This window comes from Phyllostomus discolor, chromosome 2 (assembly GCF_004126475.2).
Source record: "Phyllostomus discolor isolate MPI-MPIP mPhyDis1 chromosome 2, mPhyDis1.pri.v3, whole genome shotgun sequence".
NCBI lineage: Eukaryota > Metazoa > Chordata > Mammalia > Chiroptera > Phyllostomidae > Phyllostomus > Phyllostomus discolor.
Genome location: NC_040904.2, coordinates 63,926,006 through 63,950,377, shown reverse-complemented (window position 1 = coordinate 63,950,377; position 24,372 = coordinate 63,926,006). Strand labels below are relative to the sequence as shown.

Here is a 24,372-nt window from a genome sequence, read left to right as displayed (position 1 = left end):
GAAGCACTAACTCTTTTCTGAACAATGCAGTAAATTTATTTCTCATATTCCATCTCTTTTTCTCCTTCTTTCTGGATTGTAGTTTAATTTAAATTCAGTTAATTAAATTTAGGTATCTGTTTAAGAGAAATGTGTTCTAGATTTACCACTTTCACATTTGCCCTTCCTCTCCATCACCTGATGTAGGAGATAACTAAATATAAATTTTAGGTTAAGGTTTTAGGATTAACATGGTTTAAGAGTTCTGTAATAGAGGTAGATTTAGCCACAGATAATCTAATTTTGCTCAGCTTATCTGGGATTTTAAATATATATATATATATATATATATTTTTAAGATATCTACCTTATATCCAAAGAAGTCATTTTAAACCAGCACTTCAAGGTGCTAAAGGAAGTGAAGGATACAATGAGAAGTCAGCTAAAGGAAAAGGAAGTGGCAAACACAATTGCCCAGCTTCACGCAGGACATTGGTGCCAACTGATTCTGTCAGAAAAAGTTAGAGAACGTGGGAAAAACACAAAAAGGGAGGGAGACACAATAAGTATCATGGCAACACCAACTTCCAGAATTTTCAGATCAGGCCAGTAATCTGCTTGGAAGAGAACACTGGATAAGTTTTCTTGACGGTACATTTGCATAGTTACCAGCATTCTATTTTTATTTAGATTAGATTATTGTTCAGTCTGTTGGTATTATATTTATTCTGAGAAGCTGTATCTAATCACATTCTACCAAAGACTGAAAAGAAAATCAGCTGTGCATAATAAAAAAATGTTACTATATTCAGGTGACTATGGAGAAAAATAATATATGGATTTTGGGTGGACTTTTGCTCACCATTTATTCCATCCAGGTGACTTTTTGGAATCATCGATGTTATGGGTCACAAGCAGACACTCTCTTTACTGGGAACTAGTTAGTCTCTCATAGTTCTAGATCTTTTCCAAAAGTGTGATGTTGGTTTCAAGGGGCTTTTGGATGAGAGATGTATAGACAATGCAAGTACATCACCAATTCTGTAAAAGTCACTCTGCATTGTGTCAGATCTGTACAAGGTCTGTAAAAGGTCTGTAAAAAAGGCTTCTTCTACTGAAACTCATTATGTTGAATCATTATTAACTATATTTCAAAAACTCCTAAAAAAGACATTGCACTGCTTTTTTTTGTTTGTAAAGGGAATCCTATAAATTACATGTTAGAAAACTAAAAGGAAAATAATAATTAAAAAACTCCAAATATTAGACATTTCTAGAAACAATCACTTTAAGTAGAATTTCACATTTGTTTAAATATTTTAAAAATCTTAGACAAAATAGATAAAATAAATTTTAGATCAAGCAAAAATATTTTCTTTTCCAAGAGGCATAAAATATCATAGTTGGTAAAATCTTTTTTTTTTCTTGAAAACTGAATTGGAAAAAATGAATGTTTTCCTCTAAATAATTGACAAGGACTAACTAGGAACCAAAAAAGAACAACAGCTATCCCTAGTGAATAAAAGGATTATATATCAAGGAGGAGAAGTACATTTATTCCACTTGGACTCATTTAAGGTTTGGAAATTATTTTAGGTTGAGTGCTAAAACCAAAAGCTTTGTTTCTTCTAACTTACATTAACTCACATAATGTGTGGTATACTTTTAAATTTTGTGCCCCAAAGGACTTCAAACAACCACTGTCATAATATATTCAAAGTAACTAGTTTATAGTCATCAATCATTCCTGCCACTTTATGGTGTCTATTTATGTTTCTAGACTTAGTCTTAGGATTATAGCCAAAATTCACACACATCGGAAAAGAATATTAAACAGGGAAAAAATATCCCTTAAACCACACAAGGACTAATTCCATGTTCAGAGACACCATGTGGTACAATCCCACCGCAGAAATAATTAATACAGGCAAACAAGTGAGCGTCCCCTGAGATGTGCTTCATTTATATACTGAACTCCTATTACTGTTTACTTCCCTTCCAAATACAGTCATCCAGTGTTTATACCTTAAAATTTTTTCTTATCAAGTTTTGAAAAATCAAATAAAATAATCCTTCAAGGAAATTGAAGCTTAGAAAATGTAAATTTTATTAGTTATGCTGAAGGATTCTTAGCTATGTATTAGCAGTTTAAGGGATTAGAGACTTGTTTCATCTTCTTATAAATGTGAACTGCTGGGATATGACAATTGATGTGAGAAATTCCTTAGAAGCTGTCATCTGCATGCTGAAGCCAGTTGCTTTATAATGAACAATATGCATGTCTGGGGACATGGCTAAGCAGTTATCTTTAACCCTTACATCATGAATATGTGGGACAATCTTGCTCTCTCTGGAACTGTTAGACGCAATCCACTTAGATTTGCTCTTTGAGGTGAACTACAAAGCTCAAATGATGATTTCATACTTCAATGACTGACACTTAAATGCTAAGGGTTAGGTTACTCGGTAGTGAGGCTCAGTAAAAACCCTATAAGTAGTCAGTTAATTGAAAAGAGGAATGCAAACTAATGATGAAGAAAGTAACAGCCAAATTGTGCTTACTTATCTGTTTCTCAAGTTGAAAAAAGAGAACCCTTAGGCACTGATAAAATGGATGTTTCAGGAAATACACAAACTACCTCTAGAAGTTGTTTGCGACCTTTTGCTCTTTGAAATAGAGGCATATGGCCCTTTAAAGTCAAAATGAAAGTAAAGAGAATGCATTATTCCCTAAGCTGCATGATGGGTACATGTGTGTGCTTTTTTTAATTATTTAAAATAAATGTGCTATGTAGTTTTGCCACTTAACATAGAAAAAGTATTAGACTTGTTTGATCACTCCCTCTATAAAACACTTTCTTCTTTCTCCTGGCTTCCTTGGTATTTTCTTCCTCCTTCATTATTCATCACACTTATTTCCCTAATTCAGAACTCATCTCCCACACTGTGCTCACTCTCTACCAGAACTCTCTAGGTGGTCTCACCAGGTTTTGATGCTAGTTTTTCTCTTTATACTAGAGAGGCACTGTTTGTATCTCTAGCTCATATCTCCCCCCAGTACTCTGGATTTTTATATCCAACTTTCTGTTCACATCTTTACTTGTATATCTAAGTGGATGTATACAATTTAAAACATGTAATATTAACTCTTGACCTCTCTCAAAAATACTCTTATGGTAGTGTTCAATAAATGGGGGCCCCTACCATTTTAGTTGTTCAGAACAGAAACCTTGGAATTATCCCATTCTTTATTTTATTCCCTGATTTAGGATCAAGCTAAGTTGGCTATATCTGAAAATACATGCTGATTCGAAGTACAACTCATTGTCTCCACAATGTCTACACAAACTATTGCAATACTCTAACTTTGCCCTGGATCATTTTACTGGATCACTTATCTGCCTTGACCTTTGTCTTTCCCCGTCTGCCTTTGCAAAATATTAAAGGCAAATGGATCCCTCCAAAGAATCATATTTTTTCTTTTGTGCTTAAAACCCTCCAATTGCTTCCTATCTCACTCTGAGTAGCAGGGGTGTCCAGTCTGTGGCCCACAGGCTGCATGCAGCCCAGGATGGCTATGAATGCAGCCCAACACAAAACTGTAAATTTACTTAAGACACTATGAGTTTTTGTTGTTGTTGTTGTTCTTGTTGTTTTCATTAGTGTTTGTGTAATTAATGTGTGGCCCAAGACAACTCTTCTTCCAGTATGGGCTAGAGATGACAAAAGGTTGGACACTCCTGAACCAAAATTGTTACACTGGCTTACAAATTCCTGAATTATATGATCCCCTTCCTTTCCACAACAGCATGGTTCCTGCTAACATTTCCTTTATTTATTCTTTTCCAATAAAAAAAAAGTTACTTGCTGCTTTTCAAACATGTCAAGGGTATTGATGGCTCAGAGCCTTTGCTCTGCCAGGAATGCCTTTTTGTCCTATATCTATCCCACAATTCCCTCCCTTCACCCCTCCAGCTGCTGCTCAAATGTCACTCCATCGCTGAGTCTTCCCTAACCACCTTATTGAAAATGTCTTCTCTGTCTCTCTGCCTTTTACATACTTTACACTTACTTTTTCTCCATTGCATTTAATACCTTCTGACTCAATGCATTATGCTTGATTATTGTTTATTTCTCATTTCCTACCCTCAAGGTTTGCTCCATGAGAAGAGGATGTTCTAGCTGTGCTTAATGCTATAACTCAGATGCCTAGCGGAGAACCTCATATAATACCTTACCAAGCTCTCAAATGAGTGCATTTTGTATATTTTAGATGTACATTTCACAATACAGATTTTGAAAAAGAAAGGCAACAGAAAAAATAACTATAAAACAAAGAAAGCAGTGGTTTCTACACACAGGATGATTTAATAAATTTATTGTATCTTTTAGTAAATATCAAATTCTATTACATAATGGGGAGTTTAATTAAAATTAGTGCTTTATAGCCCACTACTTTGCTATCATATAGATAAAGTAGGATATCCAAAATTAATAGATGAAGTTATATAGTTTTACTAAAAAAGAGATGAGGCAAGTAGATGGATTAAGTTGACTTCATTAAATAGATTATGATAAGAGAAAATAAATATAAATTTGTGATTAGATTATATACCATTAGAAATTATTTAGTATTGCATTGGCAAACTTGAAAAATATTCTACTTTATGCTGTTTACTCTTTATTTAATTGGTGGTTGGACTCTGGAACAGGTATTTTTTTTTAATATATTTTCCAGACACTATAGTTTTATACAAAAGAATTCTCATGGACATCTTTGGTGCTTTGTCAATAGTCAGCATTTTTTAGTTCCCTGTCAATGACTGGGAAATTTTCAACTTTATGAGTCAAGATAGAAGGTAGGATCTGTCCAAAGACACCTTGAGGGCAGTCACTTGAATTAGTGCCACCAACCAGATTTGAGCACATACTGTATTTTTCAGACTATAAGATACACCCCCCCAAATTTGGGAGGAAAGGGGGTGTGTATGTTATAGTCTGAATGCAGCTGACCTGGCTTTCTCTGTGTGTGGAGGGTGGTGCTGAAGCTGGGTCACAGATTATTAAATATTTTACACATTTTTTGCTTCAACTTTTTTTCTCTATTTTCCTCCTCTAAAACCTAGGTTCATCTTATAGTCCTAAAAATACAGTGTATCTGACCTAGAGGGAGCACTCTGAGGAACCGAGCACCTCCCACCAGGTGCTATTATTAGCTCAAGAATAAATTAATAAATGAATGTTAAATGTAGCCATCCTTATGTCTTATATTGCTTATTATAGTTTATATCATGTACACTCAAAACTTACAGTTTCATGTAATGGTTGAAATGATCAGATTTGCAACTCTTTCTTGTATAATTACATCCATAGTATTTCTCAGGTGAGAAAACAATCAGTCTTTTCTTTAAGAGTCCAGAGTGTGTAGGCACTCAGTAGATAATTGACAAATAAAGTGTGTTATAATATACTTTATAAGTGTACTCATTAGAAATTAAGAAGTGAGAGGCCCCACCACATGGAAAGGGCAAGAATATCAGAGTCATCCACCCTACTAAATAACCTTGAAAGTTTTCTTAACTGCCCTTTGCTTCACTCTCCCCTTTAGTAATATGGAGATAATGATGCCTATTTTTCAGGACTGATATGAAATCAAAAATCATTTGAAAGCAATTGGAACCTCATAATTTTTCAAGTCCAATGGTAACTAGTGTTTATAATAATGCAGATTTCAAACCCACCTATGTTCTGGGGGTACAGACATAATCTTGTTTGTGTGAGGGTGCAGTGCTTGTCAGATATAATTACCTGCAAAGACCCTGTATTTTGCTGTGTATAATGCATACTTTCTTTTGCCCAAATTTTTTAGGGAAAAATAAGAATGCCCATTATACATGGGTATAATGATTACACACCATGGGTATAAAAATAGGTATAATATTCCCATGCATAATGTGCCTTAAAATGTGGGTGTGCATTATACATGGCAAAATACGGTGCTCTCGAGTATAGATTGGACAAAGTGTGTCAGGCAGCTGTGAATCCTTATGTGATGCCAAAATTGCTGGTGCACATTGGACCTAAATGTTTCTGTTTGTATTAGGACATAAACCATGTAACAGAATGCAAATTATTTAACAGCAATTTAGTCATGATTTTCAGAGTAATAATATCTATTTCCACCAAGGTTACTCTAATTAGAACCAATGAGACTCATTAAAGCTCAAAACTCATCTAGTGCACCAACGCTGTAGCAGACAAAATTAAAATTGGGCGCATTGGTGAGCTAGCTCTTCTGTTCTTACTTACTTTCAAGTAAGATGCCTCTGCAGTGTTTCCTTAGCAATTTGCATCACTTGATATACTCAAATGTGTGTATAAAAATGTTCTAATCAATGCGCATATTGAAAAAGTATTTAAGTCCCAATTTTTATTATTGTTTCAAGTGTAGAGGATCATGACAGAAAAAGTTATAACTCTATTTTATGCCTGAAGGATTTCAGATAGTACATGAGTTCATGCTTCACTGATTTTTCAGCAGAGCGAACAGTACCAGAGGACTGAGGGAGAGGGGGAGATTTCAGGGATCTGTGAAGCGTGCAGTAGTTTGCAGTGGGGACGAACTGAGGGCAGGCTCTCCGCATCACAGAAGCCTGTCAGAGGGTATCAGGGCTCACTCAGCACCTGACTGGGCTTCAGTGGTAGGGTTTGGTTTACTGACAGGTGCCTGGAATACATGTAGCCTCCCAGCCCTGTATTTTGGGAATAGAAACCATATTGTAAGCTAGGTCATGAAGTGTATATAGAAGCTTGACAGGTGGACAAGATAAAAAGAGATTCTAGGCAAAGCAACAATGTACATACAGTTCTTAGAGGTTTGAAAGAGAATGACTCATTTTGGGAACTGTTAGTGGTCAATAGTTGGAGCCCAGATGACATTAAGGAAATATGGTGGGGAATAAAACTGAAAGGCTAGATTTGAGCCAGATAATAAAGGAAGATTCTTTATTAAGAATCTTAATAAAGCTTAGTTTGCTCTCAAGGAACAACTATCTGGCTCCTTGAGTTATTAAACATGTATGGATAATGTGATGGGGAATAGGACTGTTGATAGATCTCACCTAAGGATCTCTCTTTCCTCTATGGAGAAGGATGCAAGTTCATAGAATAAAGGGAATAGTTAGTGTAGGCTCCTAAGGAGGGTAATGCTATCTCTTTCTGAGGAGCTGAATGAGTGGAATAATAAAGAAGAAAGAGAGAGGAATTAAACCAGAAACAAAAAAGCCTATGTGGAATGCATAGTCAATGATGGTGTCAACTGGCATGTTTGCATGATTAATCAATAGACAGGCATTTCAGCAAAATAAACATTTTTGTTTGGCACTTTAGTACATATTACTGACAAACTGGAGTGATTTCTTTATATACATTCTGACATTAAAAATAATTTCAAAAGATAGAATTCTAATATTTTTTACTTTAAAATCCCTTTAATTAAAATTAGTAACAGTAACAAATAATTATACAGCATCTTTTTCCCCCAGGCACTATTGGTTTAAATGTTTTATAAATATTAACTCATTTAAACCTCACAGCAACTCATGTAAAGTGGTTACTATTTTATTTTCACTTTCCAGATGAAGATCTCAGAGAGGTTAATAATTTGTCCAAAGTTTCATACTTAGTTAGTGGTGCAGTTACAATTTGAGCTCAGGCAATTCTATACATTAGTTCTTAACCATTAGCTTGTGCTTAATAAAATATGTAATAGGATAAAAAAATGTCCAAAGTTACTTGGAACCACCTGGGCTAGATACTGCTCTTGGTTCTACCATGCTCTTATTATGTAGTGCCTGCAAGAATCTGGGTAAAACTAATTTTAGCATGAAATGCAAAGTGGAATGCAACTGTGCACAGAATGTTCAGTTTCATGAGGTCTCATCAGAATGGAAGGAACTGATATCTTCTGAGAGGAGGGGCACTTACATATACATAGTAGTGCTTATTTATATACCGTAGATGCACAATGCAGTATAAGGAAAACAATCAAATGACATGTTATAAAACCTCTAACATATATAAACACATAGAAATTAAATTAAAAGGATCAGCCTATTTTTTTCTTGCCTAACAGATAAACCAAAACAGATGTGTGGGGGGGGTGGGGGGTGGAGGTGGTGGCAGACTCCCTCCTGGCACATGAGCACTTTCATGTGTTTTCCTTTCTCACCAGCAACCATTTAAGAGTTAGAGTTTCAACAAATCCACCTGAAAACACAGGTGTGATTTTATCATTCTTATTCCTATACAATATTTCCAATGTTAGGGATTTTTCTGTACATATCTAAAATTAAAAACAACAATGAAAACATTTAGACTTAGCATTGGCTTCTTAGCACATACGTACCACGCCACCAGTTAAAATAGAGAGTGACTATTTTATTTTTATTGTTAGTACATATCTAGGATCAGTACTTAGTCATCCTCTATGTATAAAATAGTATTTGAACCAGTCTTGAAATTTTGGTATTTTTAAGCTAGTTAAAAAGCTATACATTTTGCCACTGGTCATAGGTATACAAATATTTGTATAAATATGTATATATAAAACATATTTTACGTTATAACTTTGTATCCACTGATTGCTGAGTCATTTGAAATAGGTAAATATTAAACAAATAAAATTAGTTTTAGATATATGATGCACTTTATCATCTTTGCTCTCACTTTTGTATTTTTACACTGAAGTAGAAGCTGAAAAACAGTCAGTCATGTCAATGTGGCAACTACAAACCCCTAGACAGTGGTTAGATGAGAGTTACACCCTCAAACATACTTTTTTTGCTTTACAATAAACCTTTTATTTACAAAGGGTTTTCATTATCCATAGAAAATGCAAATGATGCAAGTTGAACTCATTCAAGATTAATTTTTATTTGAGAAGTACAAAATTTGTTGCTCTTCTTTTTCACAGGCAAATATCCACAGCATACATTAATGTTTCATGAGAATAAACAACATATTAAAGGAATCCTTATGGAGAAATGACATTTAGTCATATCATATACAAATAACCTTGACATTTGTTGGGACAAAGAAACATCACTCTGACATTACCCTTTGCTAAGATTTTAAAATAAAACATTGGTTGTTCTTTCTTTTGTTTCATTTAGATAAGTTCAGTCAGCATCATTTAAAAATCCCCCTACATACTGATTACAATTTTATGTACAAAAGTACTTCAATGTTCAATTTCCTTAACTGAAAATGTCTTATATTTTCAAGACTTTAACTGAAAACTGCTGATAATTATTTTTATTATTATTTAATTTGTATGAGTTTTGCCTTGGTTGAAGTAAGATAAAATTCCTTTGGAGCTTCATTATTACTTCCATCTGAATTGGAAAAAAAAATAATTGTTTTCTCTCAGAGTAAATAAACACTGAGGGTTCAAAGTGATGGGAGGTGTCAATCATCACATTTGAGTTCACCTTAGCTGAATGATTAAAAAATTTTGAGTTATATTACCCAGGAGGGCTGTGATGTTATGAATCTATTCTCCTCAGTAGGTTTTGCAATTGAAACTCCTGTCTAATGGTGTGTGCTAATACATAATGATAATGTCCTTCACTGAGTTTCTCTCTAATGGTGTGTGTTACTTTATAATGATAATATGCTAGAGGGAGACAATGTTGTTAATATCCCTACTCTGTTGAGAAGAATATACTCCAAATATCACAGTGCTCATGAATGACCTCAACTAGTGGCTCTCTCAAACTGGAAAACAAAGTGAATAAAATGATGAAGAAATATAAAGCCAATATCTTTTTTTAAATTCACCGCATGGGAAGAGAAATCATGCCATGGCATTTCATTAGGATACACACTAGTTTGAAGGACTAGAGGCAGATCTTTTCTTTCACTGTCTTTTAACATAGATGCTTTGTCTCCAAGTGGCCCTTGAAAATGATTCCCCTTCACTGAAACAGATGTTAAGGGAATCACCATGTTAAACTACCCCTGTGGGTGAACATGCTTTAGTTCTTATTGTAGATTCTCCCACTACTCCATTCAACTAATACAGCAGCATAGTAAAAGCATAAACAGACATACGCTATTTTATGCCAAAGTTTTTAGAAATGTATTTACATTGGAAGAGTCATGTAATGAGAACATCCATATCTCTACTTCTTATTAGGGTCTATCAATTTAATTACAATGTAATATGAGTGCCAGGGCCTAATATGTAAGAAGAAATGCTCTCCTATTTTAAAAGAACATCCAAGTGAGAAAGCAAAACACATATTTTATTCTCATTGGAGCATTATGTCATAGGTCTCATCAGGTAAGTATGAAGAATCAGATACTAAAATACTAAAGGTTGTCAAAAATGTTAATAGCCATATATACTTAATAGGGTAAGGAGAGATGAAGAGATGAGGTAATTTTGTATATAAATCTATCCAAGTTCTTATGCTCTGACTTTTCCAGCTTTAATTCTTTTGTGTTTAAATGTGCCACAACACTTAATTAATAAAACAGTGCTTGTGGAAATTCCTATAAACATTTAAGCTTTATTATAAAAATTAATAATAGTAAAAATAATAGCAACTGCTATCTATTGAGCATTAAAAATGTGTCAAGAATAGAGTAGTTCTTTTACATTTATTATCTCACTGAATTCTTTAAAATTATTTTAAAATATCCTGTGATATAGATACTATTCTTATTTCAAAAGTTAATATCATACCCAAGTTCAAATGGATAGTAAATGAAATAGCTCATCCTGCCTATCTCTGGGTTGTGACTCCTAATTATGAATGGAGACAAGGTAAAATCATCCCTTCAGTAAGTTTTGTAAGTTGCCTTTGAGGCTCATTTTGCCATACTTCTTGGAAGTTAAGTGGTCTGTAGATTTGTCAGTCTTGACTCATACACCAAGTTCATAGTCAGTGTCTTGAAGTATAAGGGCTGAATAAACAACAGAAGTTCTCTAGCTTCCTTGACTAGTCCAGGTAGTGTCTATGTTCCATTGGCAATGTCTATTAATTACTGCATGAAAAATAAAGGAAGAATGAATGCATTTTATGAAATACACTGAACTCTGTTTTAATTACATTGTAGCAACAACATCAATAAAACCAGTCCATAGAAAAACACAAAACCTAAATATATATAATCCTCACAAAGGTTCAGGCAGAGGTCTTTGTTTAGATTATGAAATTAACTAAAATAATAAGTTTTAAATGAAAAATAAACTTTAATGGAGGGCATCCCCATTGGTGACAAATTGCAAGTAAAAAATCCTTAGATGCTATGCAATACAGGATTAATTTGGCAGGCTTGGAGTGTTGAAACCCTACAGATTTCATGAAAGGATGGGTCCCTGGTAGACTCTGGCTGATAAGAAAATCTCTAAGCCCTTGGAACATTCTGGCTGATAAGAGTGTCTTTGTACACGTGGAGTTTGGGGCTGTACCACATAGCTTATGCAAACAATGTGATTTACAGTGAATGCTTGTCTTTCTTTTTTTTTTTTTTTTTTAGTTTTTTTTGTTGTTGTTGTTTGCTTGTTTTTTCACCTGATACCTTGGGTTACACTGTCCTGATTAGGCTCCAGGAGTTGGATGGAGGCTGGAGATTGAGTAGCTAAGGTCCATAACACATGAGATCCATGCCTGCAAGACTGACTCCCATGAAAATCCTAGACTCAAGGCCCAGGGGAGCTTCCCTAGTTGGCAATGCTTTATGAATGTCTTAATATGTTCTTGCTCAGAGAATTAAGCACTGTTCCTGAATCTGCAGTGTGAGAGAACTGGAGCCTCCAGATTCCTCTCTAGGTGCCTTTTGTCTCTAATTTTAAGTTGTATCGTTTAACTGTAATTGTAAGTAAATAGTTTTTCTGAGTTCTGTGAGTCCTTCTACAAAATTGTCAAAACATAAGATGGTCCTGGGCACCCAGAAAATTCTCATAATAAATCACAGAAATCATGAGTGAAGAGCTTCAGATCATGGGCAAGTGGCTCCTGATAAAGCAAGTTCAACCAAACTGAACCATCAGAAAGCAGAAATTAAGAGCTGACCCTCAACTCTTTCAACCCCTGAGTTTTTATAGCTTCTAAACTTGTTCAGCTTTGGAGATTTCCCAAGTTCCAGGTATTAAGTATGATTGCAAAGTGAATACAGAGAAAGAAGAAAGGTCTGTTAGGGGAAAGGTAGTGAGACTGCGGATTAGTATTGTGTTTACAAAAAAAAATAGAGCACCAATTTCTAATCCCTTTTGAAAAGTTAATTTATAAAAGACACCAGCTATACTTTATATACATTGACATATAGATAAAATTTACATACATTTGTATATAGAAAGTATGGTATATGGAGTATCTATATGGAATAGCATATTCTAAGCGAGCAATTCGGTTTTAAAGCACCTGGAGTCTAGTCTATGCTCAGTGACTTCTTACCTTTAAATTTGGGTGATAAAAATGGTCTGGACTGTTTAGGACTCAGGAGGATTGATGGTAGTTCCAACTTTGCTACTTGTTGGTTTTGTAAATTGATTAATTCATTTACATTCTGACAATCTGGCTTCTCATCCAAAAATTGGGATACTAAATACCATACTATATTACAAGGCTCAAAACTGATGCTTTATGCAAACCAGTCTCCACAGTGCAATGCAAAATGAAAATATACAGAATTATTGTTTTTAATTAGTAAAGTAAAAACATTTGGTTTATTTACTTAGGCAGATTATTGTGAGACCATGAGGTGTGGAGACACTAAAAAGGTTCAAGTGTGCATCCACGCTTACTGACGAGTCTTGCTAAATCCTACCTACTCCAGAAAATCTGTTTTGATCCCTGCCCACCTCTCTACATAATCTCACCCAGCATTTGTTGGCACTTTTCTTGTGACAATTATCTTACTCAGCTTTTCAATATTGTCACTTGTGTTCCCGAATATAAACTCCTTGAGAAGAAAGGCTATCTTGCTAATCCCCTTAGTATCTAGAATTACATGTTTAGAAGGCATGCTCAGAAAACTGTTTGTTAAATGGAGCAGTTACTAGTATTAAACAATTTGATATCACTGTCCAAGTGAGACCAATAAATTAAATGTGCATTTGTGACATTCGAACAGGAATTCTCAATCCTGGCTTTCTGTTTACAATTGCTTAGGGGTTTTAAAAACATAACATCATCAAATAAAACAGCTCAACTAATTTAAAAAAGAAAAAAACACTTCAGGCCATTTGACTCAGAATCTCCAGAAATAAGAACAGAGCACCTGCATTTAAAAAATAAAAAAGAAATAAATCTCCTAGTAGATTGTAATATGTGGGCAGAACAAAGAGCCATTAATCTAGAGTCAAAATTTTAGTTTAATTCCCTATTGATTAACATTTTTAATACCTAAATAGATTTTCCTTAAATGTATAAAAATTCAGCTGAATTATGGTCATAATCTTGTTGACAAATAGAAATTGTTTTTGAAAAATAACAGGTCTGGTGGTAAGGAGCTGAGGAAGCAAGCTTTCTTTAACATTTAGCAGTAAGTGAAGTATGATAGTTTCTGACTATGTCACCCGATTTGTTTCAAATTATTTATGCACAGACATAAACAAGCCATTATTTAGTACAGTTAATAACCCATGACAAGCTTCCTTAAAATAAATGGGTTCTCGAAATTCAATTTTATTTATTAGCCAATTTGAATTTTTTTCCTAGGCATTTATCCATCAAACATGGCACTGTTATTGCACATGCATTATGCAGCATGTCAAATTAAACCATTGTTGATAAAACAAACATTAGTTATTGAAATGATCCAAATGCCAGCTTGAAATGCTGTGTTGTAACTAATAAATATGCCAAACTTGCAGTGCAGAAAGAGAGGCAAACATGATAATTTGATTTCTATGACTGTATTTCATAAAGATTAAACTATATATGTATATATGTATATATATGTATATATATCACAAAGGACAATGGTTTCATCTTCTATTTAATGCTAGGAATATGGCAGTGGCACAAGTAACATAATGGTAATGAGTATTACTAGTGATAATAACAAGTTCTCTTATTTTGTTTCTTTATCTAAAATTGCATGTGTTAACATCTTTAATCAAGTGAAAAGACCTTTCCAGGGCTCAATTTGATATCATTTTTAAGGCACATATTTCCTAGGACAAGAGGAATGGCCCAGGATACTGAGATTTAGGTCTATTATCAAGAGAGGGACCAAAATCCAATATTTTTGATCACTTATGAAGTAAGAAATTATTCATTATATGTAAACTTATTAAATTCATGTTGATAAGCTTATTCAAGGCTCTAAAATTGACCTTGACCCTGCATTCTAATGAGAAGTATTTGTTGAGGTGACTTTAAGACCACCGTTTATGACAACCTGTCCAGGTCTTAATACAAGATAAACTAAATTTAGTATTAGAGAGGTGGCCAGAATTCTCACAAATTATTCTATATACTTAGTATTTACAATACATCCCTACATCTGCCCTCTTCACACTATCCCCTCGTGGAACTTTCTATGAAAGAACTTTGAAGGGTACTCTACAGAATGCAACGAACCAATGATATCCTCATATTTTTTTAAAAAATTCCAATTTATATATTTTGGAAAGAGTCATGACTCCCATTGTATAATGTAAGTGCAGAAAGTGAAATTTAAGATATTAGTTTTACTTTTCTCACAACTTTTGTAAGCATAATTCTTAATCAGTGTATATCCTTTAAAGAGATAAATTTTTATTAATAGAGAGTTCCAGCCAAGATGGAGGGAGAGGTAAAAATGCTTTTTTTCTTGCACAACCAAAAGAAGCACATTTTAAAACAACTGAAAAAACAATAAACAACTAGAACTGCCAGAAAATCAAACTTCATGGAAGTCCAATAACTAAGGAGTTAAAGAAACATTCATCCAGACTGGCAGGATGGGCAGAGATAGACAGCCAAACAGTGAGGACCTGCGGTGCACTGGAGGACTGCACAGGCACCGCTAGGCTATCTGACCAGGAAAATAAAGACTCAAAACTTCTAGCTGTAAAATCCTGAATGGTTACGAAGGTGCAAGAAACTCCCAGCCTCACAGGAAAGTTCATTGGGAAGTGGGGTTAGAAGTGAGTTAGTGAGCGGCATTGTTTTCTCTCTGACCCCTGCCTGACAGACAGTGCCAGAACACAGGGGAGAGGGTTGCCCTATGCTGGAGAATACCTAAGATCCCACCCACTTACAACATAACTGGTGCACTGAGACAAAGAAATATGGCCCAAATGAAAGAACAGATCAAAACTCCAGAAAAGAACCAGTCATTGCAGGTTCGATTCCCAGTCAGGGCACATGCCTGGGTTGCAGGCCACGGCCCCTAGCAACCACACATTGATGTCTCTGTCTCTGTCTCTCTGTCTCTGTCTCTGTCTCTCTCTCCCCCCTTCCCTTTCTAAAAATAAATAAATAAAATCTTAAAAAAAAAACTCCAGAAAAGAGCTAAGCGATGAGGAGATAGACGACTTCTCTGATGCACAGTTCAAAACACTGGTAATCAGGATGCTCACAGAATTGATTGAGCTCAGTATCAAAGTAGAGAAAGAAGTGAAAACTATGAAAAGTGAAATAAAGGAAAATATATGTAGGGAACCAACAGTGAAGAGAAGGAAACAAAAACTCAAATCAAAGATTTGGAACAGAAGGAAAAAATAAACATGCAAGTGAAACAGAATGAAGAAACAAGAATTCAAAAAAAATGGAGAGAGGCTTAGGAAGATCTGGGACAACTTTAAATGTCTGAACCTCCAAATCAAAGGGGTGCCAGAAGGAGAAGAGGAAGAGCAAAAATTGAAAACTTATGTGAACAAATAATGAAGGAAAACTTCCCCAATCTGGTGAAGGAAATAGACTTCCAGGAAGCCTGGGAAGCTCAGAGGGTCCCAAAGAAATTGAACCCAAGGAGGAATACACCAAGGCACATCATAATTACATTAACCAAGATTAAAGGTAAGGAGAGAATCTTAAAAGCAGCAAGAGGAAAGGAGAGTTACCTACAGAGGACAAAGGAGTTCCCAGAAGACTATCAGCTGGTTTCTTAAAAGAAATCTTGCAGGCAAGAAAGGGCTGGAAAGAAGTATTTGAAGTCATGAAAGGCAAGGACCTACATTCAAGATTACTCTATCCAGCAAAGCTATCATTTAGAATGGAAGGGCAGATAAAGTGCTTCCCAGATAAAGTCAAGTTAAAGGAGTTCATCATTACCAAGCCCTTATTATATGAAATGCTAAAGGAACTTATCTAAATTGAATAAGATAAAAAATTATGAACAGTAAAATGACAACAAACTCACAACTATCGACAACTGAACCTAATAAACAAAAAATAAGCAAACAACTAGAACAGGAACAGAATCACTGAAATGGAGACCACATGGAGGGTTATCAGTGGTGAGGGGGTAGGGAAGAATGAGGGGGAGGTACAGGAAATAAGAAGCAAAATTGGTAGGCACAAAATAGACAGGGGTGGGTACAGACTATTATAGGAAATAGAGAAGCCAAAGAACTCACATACAACCCATGGACATGAACTAAGCAGGGGGGATGCAAGAGGGTGGTGGGTATAGGGTGGAGGGTGGATAAAGGGGAGAAAAAAATTGGGACTTAAATAGCATAATCAATAAAATATAATTAAAATTTATTTATAACTGATATGATTAGGCACTTCATCTAATTTTTCCTCCCTTTCTCTCTTGCTACAAATGCATATCATGCTCATACTGCGAGACAGACAAAGATCTGGGCATAGGAGATAGTGAACATTACAGACTTGGTCTCTGTCCTTAGGAAGATTGTTCTTGCATTATTCAAATAGACACTTAAACAGGTATCTACAATTAAAAGAATATTTATAACAAACTTGTAACTATAGGAAGAAGAGATTGCTAAAGATGCACATTCTAAAAGCACTTAGCACAAATAGGGATCAGAACAGACTTCCTAGTGAGAGCAATCTTTAACCCAAGATAATCAGAATAAGTAATATGTCACCATGCAAACCACTCTGGGGTGGATATGAGAGAGGGGGGGGGGGGAAGAAACTGGAACTTTAGACACACATGAAAGTATTTGCAGAGAACTGAAACAAAGAGAAGGTGTGCCATGTTCCAGGAATTAAAATATCATTCTTTTTGATGCTTAGGATCTATAGCAGGGGGTCTCTAACTTGGCACTGTTAACAGTTTGGGCTGGATAATCTTTGTTGAGGGCATGGGGGTTGTCAGTCCTATGCATTACAGGATGTTTAGCAGCATCCCTGATCTCTCTTTGCTATATATGCCTGTGCACCCTCAAACACAAGTTGTGACAAACCAAAATGACTCTACGCATTTTCCCCTAGGAGACAAAATCACCCCAACTGACAACCTCATCTACAGGTGAGGGGCTTGAGAGTGGGATATGATGAGGTTGCAGAGATGAGCAAAGGTAACTCTTCCAGCATACCTTATTGCCATTCTGTCCTTCCATATTCAGTCTGAAGATCTTTTTTTTTTTTTTAAGATTTTATTTATTTATTTTTTTAGAGAGGGAAGAGAGAGAGATAGAGAGAGAGAGAGAAACATCAATATGCGGTTGCTGGGGGTCATGGCCTGCAACCCAGGCATGTACCCTGACTGGGAATCGAACCTGCGACACTTTGGTTCACAGCCCGCACTCAATCCACTGAGCTACGCCAGCCAGGGCTAGTCTGAAGCTCTTTAACAAGACGTAATTTTCCTCAATCTTCTTTCTCCCTCCTCGCTCAAGGTGTGGGAAGTTTGAAAGAATGGTATGAGACTCCAAAAAGACTAGCCATTATTGTCCAAGTCAAAGAGGGCTGAGAAGGGAAGGTGCTAATGCTAGTTTTATATGTTGAGTTAGTTAAGGTCCTTATGGCAGAGTGATAATAGATTAAAAAGCACACAAATTGGATTATGGAAGACATTTGATCTCATATTAAGAGGTTTAAAGTTTATACAGAAGTTTTAGAACTTTACAGAAAATTTGTAAACAAGGATTTTCTCTTCAAAGAGAATCACTCTGACAGCTCTATGGATTGTAAGGAATTTGGTGGAACAGGAACTAGCTGGAAGCAAGAAAACCAATTAGCATAATAGGCTTATAATCCCAATGAGAAATGTTTAGGTTGGGAGCTGAGTAGTCCTATGTAGACAAAATGAGACTTTAAACATTTTTAATAGATAACATCAGTATTTGTTCATCACAAATGTTTTATATGTGAGGACGAGGGAGGTGTCAAGAAAATTTCCAACCTTACCTGGTGATTACTGGTGTCATCCCCCAGTTCTGAGAAAAAACATCTATGAATGTTTAAAGCTTCAGAAATTTTCTATAATAGGATAGACAGAAGTTGAGGTAACAGATTATCCAATCATGTGCTGCGTGGGACAAAGTGTGAATCATAGAGAAATACTTTGTGGGTCATGCCTTTTTTGAAGGAATAATGTACATCCATAGAAATAGATTTCAACCTCAAAAATTACTATTTTAGCACAAATATAGAATAAAACCTTATGAAAATGTCTACTTTAACATCAATATGATTATCATGTTCATAAAACAAAGAAAATATTTAGTAATTTAGCATAATAAATATTTACAAGTGAGAAAATTGTTAATTCACAGAATTTCTAAACTACCAATAAATTACTTGGTTTTGAATCATGCTTAAATGATTCTACATTTATGCCACATTTAGCTTCATGTGGCAAATCATAGTGAATAATATATTTATACTGAATAGAAGTAATAAAATATATATCACATAATTATTATCATTTTACATATGTGTATACATAATCTCTTTAATATATGAATAAGTCCAGTATAGCAAAATGGGATTTCCCCCAATGTAGCAGATGTTATAATATGAAATGTGAGATTAAGCATTGCTTAAGCTCCTGATCGCTCTCTTCTTCCCTCTCCACTTTCCCTGTCTCTATTTATTTCTATAGCTTTATAGTTGTTTTAAAAAGAAACAAGGAGGAAAGACATCAAGCACAGATGCAGAAAACAAGAGAAACTTACTGTTATTAAAATAGTAAAAGGAATCACTATTGCTTTCCCCAAGGTGTGTTAAACTTTATTTTAGATAATGTGCCATTTGAGACATATCTCTTCACTCCCTAGAGACTTTTGAAATAATTACATTTAGGCTGCCCTTCTTTTATCAAGAGGCTGAAGATGCTATCAATGCATTTCTATTTCACAGAGCTCTACAAACCTTCAGTGGAGTCTTGGATGTTTTATAGCTAATATCTTGTAGAAAACACACACCATAAAAATGTTTCTCCATTAATCTTTGGAGTGTTTTGTCCTGCTTTGATCATAGTTCTTGTGATGATATTACAGTGTGTTTACTGTTTGAATTGTAGGTTCTAAACACTGATCCACAGTGTGCAGGGGATGTGGTAATTCTACAGATTTAGGGCAAAATAGGTTATACAACACAATGAAGGTGACTCAACTTATGTACAGATGAAAAAAGATTACCCTTTTTAGTTTAATGACATTCTAGAAATCCTTTTATTTTTCTTGTAGAATGGACTTCCTTCTTTTGGAAGGAATGGAAAACTTATATATTCTGCCACAAAATTTACAGAGCATATATACACTACATCCTAGTGATTAAATGATTGTGTTGGAAGATCTTAAGGGAGATCTAGTCTAACATCTCTCCAAATAATGAGATTCTGTCTACAACATCCCTGAAAGACAATGATCCTTCTGCTGGACAGTACTAATTAAGATAAAGTTCTTTGTAGTGAACAAAACTTAATCATCCGACTTGTATTTCCTTCTAGGCTTCCCTACTAAACAAGAAGAGGGGAAAATCTACTTCAACATGACTATGATAGTCCTTTAAACATTTGAGGATACCTAGCATATCTTCCATTTTTTTAAATTCCCTTTGCTAAAATACTCCCAATTTCCACTGTTTCTGTGATTTTCTGTGATTCCCATGATCCCTAGTTCCTTTCTCTTGGTAATCTATTACTTAAAGTCTTACCCTTAATGAGCCTACCCGACTATCCTGTGGAAGAATTCTGCATATTAGAACATACAAATTATAGTTAGTTCATGTACATCTTGTAAAGACCTAGAAATTCTGGGGCTTCCCATGTGATTAGTCACTGATTTTTGTCACTGTCATTAAAAAGGTTAAAATTGTTTCCAGCTCAATTTCATCTTGGTTTTGAGGTTTGATTCCACTTAATAAGGTTGTTTAAAATATAGTTAGGAAAGCAGTTGGAACCATGCAGTCCTAGGTTTGCAACCTAAGTCTGACTCTGAGTTAAGGCTTATGCTCTAAAATTTGGTTTACTCTACATATTTGATCTAAATCCTTAATGTTCACCTGAAACTTTGATAAATATGTGAAAGATAAAAATAGAGTACATGTACACATTTTATATAAATATGTTTGAAAGATTAGCTGTTACTAAAAATGCTTAGTATGGCCATTTAACAAGTTTTCTTTTTTTTCTTTTTTCTTTTTTTTTATTTCAATCATTGTTCAAGTACAGTTTTCTCCCCCCTACTCCCATTCCAGCCCCTCCACCCAACCCTCCCCCCTTCCCCCCATTACCCCCCACCCTTACTTTTTGTCCATGTGTCCTCCAAATTTGTTCCTGTAATCCCTACCCCTTCCCCCCTGAAATTCCCTCTTCTCTCCCCTCTGGCCACTGTCAGACTATCCCCTATTTCAGTGTCTTTGGTTATATTTTGCTAGTTTTTTGTTTTGTTTTGTTTTGTTGTTTAGATTCCTGTTAAAGGTGATATCATGTGGTATTTGTCTTTCACTGCCTGGCTTGTTTCACTTAGCATAATGCTTTCCAGCTCCATCCATGCTGTTGCAAAGGGTATGAGCTCCTTCTTTCTTTCTGCTGTATAGAATTCCATTGTGTAAATGTACCATAGTTTTTTGATCCATTCATTTACTGATGGGCATCTAGGTTGCTTCCAGCACCTAGCTATTGTAAATTGTGCTGCTATGAACATCGGGGTGCAAAGGTTCTTTTGTATTGGTGTTTTAGTGTTCTTAGTTTTCAATTTATTCAAATATTTTAATAGTCCATATATTTCAATATTCTTTACAAGCTTGCAGTGTGGTTTGTAGAATGCCTTGTGGGAGTACAAACATACTTATACAGGAAATTACACTGATTTGCCAGCCTTAGAAATCTTGTCCATTTGACAAAGCTTGTTTTACCTGAACCCATGTTCGCTCCTCCTGTTCATATTTATCTATCTATCTATCTGTCTATCTATAACCTATTTGATGATTTATGCTTTTTCTAAGGAGTAAGGTTGATATCTTTTTAAAAATTTTTATTTGAGAATGAGAGTGAGACTAAGAGAGAGAGAGAAAGATAAACATAGATTTGTTGTTGCACTTATTTATGCATTCACTGGTTGATTCTTGTTGCCCTGACTGGGGATGGAAGCCACAGCCTTGACATATGGAGATGATTCCCTAACAAACTGAGCTACATGGCCAGGGCCTGAGTAAGGTTGAGCTTCTTGCTCAGTGACTTTAAGTAAGCAGGACATTTCTCTAAGTCTACAGTGCTGTCTCAGTTGCATGCTCTCTGTAGTAAAGTGGACACACAAAGTCAAGATTTTTTTTTGAAGGTTGACTATCATGTGTATTGGGGAAAGGAGAGACAGGGAACCTCCAGGAGTCTCCCATGGGCAGTCACCTTGGCAGTTTGTTGGGGATTCAGGAGGAGCAGAGAGTTCATGGGGCTTCTCCAGTGAAGATGAGCTCCAGAGTTGCTTGGGTGTCTCTGCCAGGGGCCTGAAGTGTCTGCAGGCTCAGCTCATTGTGCTGAGTGCCCATGCCATGCAGCTGCTGCTGCTGAAGCTCCCCATGGCTCTGAAGGATGGGCTGCCCAGAGGCCTCAAGGTCATGCTGTAGGGCTCTGATGAAGAAGTCATTGGTGATACATGTCTCTGACTGGACACCAGAAGACACTGGTAAGGTCCCAGAGGAATAGCCCTGGGTACCAGGAGTCAGCATGAGAGCAGCTCTCTGGAGTGCTGGCCAGTGCCAGGGCAGTGGCCAGCTTGCTCTGGGTGATGGGCTGGGGGTGGTCCAGCAGCTCTACTGTTACCCAAGGTAACTGGGTGGGAGCTGGGGGTGCTGCTAGAGGGCATGGACCTGGCCTTCAGGTGAAAGTTGTCCTCATCATCAGAGAGCCCTTCAGACAGGAAGCCACTTGGCATGTCCCAGTTTGAAGTGGAAGGCGTGCTCTAGGAAGAGGAGTCAGCCCCCTGTAGCAGTGTGCTGCCTGCCACCCAATGCAAAACCAGGACAATGACATTCACCAGAGTTGAGTGAGCAAGTACAAATGTATCAAGCATATTGGGATCAGAAAAGACAGAGAAAAGGTCCTTTTTCTGGAGCAATGGGAACACTGCTAAGGCCTGGGGTGGCCACAGTGATCTGTTCCAGAGACTCCTTATTGCTGAGAACCTTAAATACCACATCCCTGTAGGAGGAGCTCCTGTGCAAGGTGGTTTGCCACACCCGAAATCCCACAGGGCAGCCGCTTTGTTCACAGGTTCTGGTTTTGGATCAGTCTCGGGACAGGACTTGCACAGAACATGGGCTGTGGACCCGGATTGAATGCCACAGAAGTCAAGAGTCAGGTCTCTTTAGCTCCCAGCCACAGTAGATCAGATCGATCAGCTCTGGGTACAGAACTGACTCCTGGAGTTTGCCAGCAGTGAGCTGCTTCAGAAATAAAAGACTAGAGTATGCCATCCCCCCACTGGCCCCAGGACTCTCTGGCAATGCAATGGACTTTAGGGCAAGTGGCTGGTCAGACAGTTTCAGCACCAGGTGCCCATCTGAGAGAGACATCGTCTCTCTTTCATACTTTCTCCGTGGGAACTGGGCCGAGGAGCAGCCAATGTAAACACTCAAAGCCAAGATTTCTATAAGCACACTCTCATGTGAGAGTGTTGACACAGCCCAGCATTTGGGCACCATGACTGCAATAAAGATGAACTGGAGGAGGCTGGTCCATATTCAATTATTAAACTACTTCTTATAAAAATGTTTAGTGTAAAATTAAATTTATGATGTCTTATTCTAAGAGGACTGATATCCAAAGATAGGCAGATTGTCACTTGGGTGTCTTAAGATTTTAATTTGCTCATTGAGCATTAAGGTATCATGTTTAATAAAAAGAAAGCCTTGATTAGCTAGGTTATATTACCTAAAGCACCATTATACAAATACTGCTTTTTAAGTTCAAAATTATGTCTTCTTGGCTTTATCCAAAATGTCTTTATCTCTGTTGTAGTCATGTAGCAATTTCTTTCTACCCATTCTTTCTCATCCTCAACATTCATACTGGCAGGCTATTCACTTAGTAATAATGCCTTTACACAGTAGTGAGTGAATGCAGGTAGATGAGACTAGCCACAGAACTTAGCATCTACTCATAGAACCAATTTGTCATTAAACTATGGCCCTTTATGGGACAATCAATTATTTTAGTGCTGAGAGACTACCATTGATGTCTAAGGTCAGTTTAGATTCATTCTTCTTCTTCCTCTTCTTTTACTTCCTTTTCTTCTTCTTTTGTAAAAAAAATAAAACAAAAACAAAAACACAACTGTTAATTATTATCTGGACTAAGACTTTCAGTGCAATGTATCCAGTCAAAAACATGCTGTTTGTGCCCTTGTTTAATCCCACCAAGGAACTATAGGAGACTTTCAGATTCTATTGAAAAGCACTTGCTAGGTGTGGTGGTGATCTCCTATACCAGGATGAGGCTGATGGGGGACTCCTGTCCAGGCATGCAATTCCAGGCCGCTGGAGAAGCACACATGCATCAAGCACTACTCCAGGTGCAACAACTGAATTCATTCAAAGGAGCAGACCAAGAGACTCTATAGTGTTCAAAGTCAAGATTAAAAACACACTTCTAGAAGACTTTAGAAAAAAAATTTCAGGGTCTTTAAAAAAAATCTTACTTGATCACCATAGTCAAAAGGGCAGTGCTCAATGTAATTTTTATGTTCAGTTTTTAATAGATATATTTTATTGGCCTAAAATATATACTTTTTATTTTTTAAAATTATCTTTCTAATGCTTCAAAAACAGGGCAAATATTTGTATAATTCAAAAGAAGAAAGTGACATATTTTTGCTCTTATATTGTTACCAGAATGGATGATTTCCTGTTGATGTGTAAAATATTTACTTGGCTTAGTTGAGGTATTTAAAGAGTAAATAAGACAGAAAATAGAAGAGGAAAAAATATAAAAACACATCTCTTTTAATTGTAATATTAGCTATATGTTCTC

The 24,372-nt window shown here is 36.0% G+C and overlaps 1 protein-coding gene and 1 pseudogene across 16 annotated transcripts in view; both read right to left on the bottom strand.

Moving 5' to 3' along the window:
- Window positions 1-24,372, bottom strand: part of ROBO2 (roundabout guidance receptor 2) — a 1,287,372-nt gene that overhangs the window by 980,674 nt on the left and 282,326 nt on the right. The gene's annotated exons all lie outside the window — the stretch shown is intronic.
- LOC114491086 lies at window positions 21,701-23,286 on the bottom strand (annotated as a pseudogene).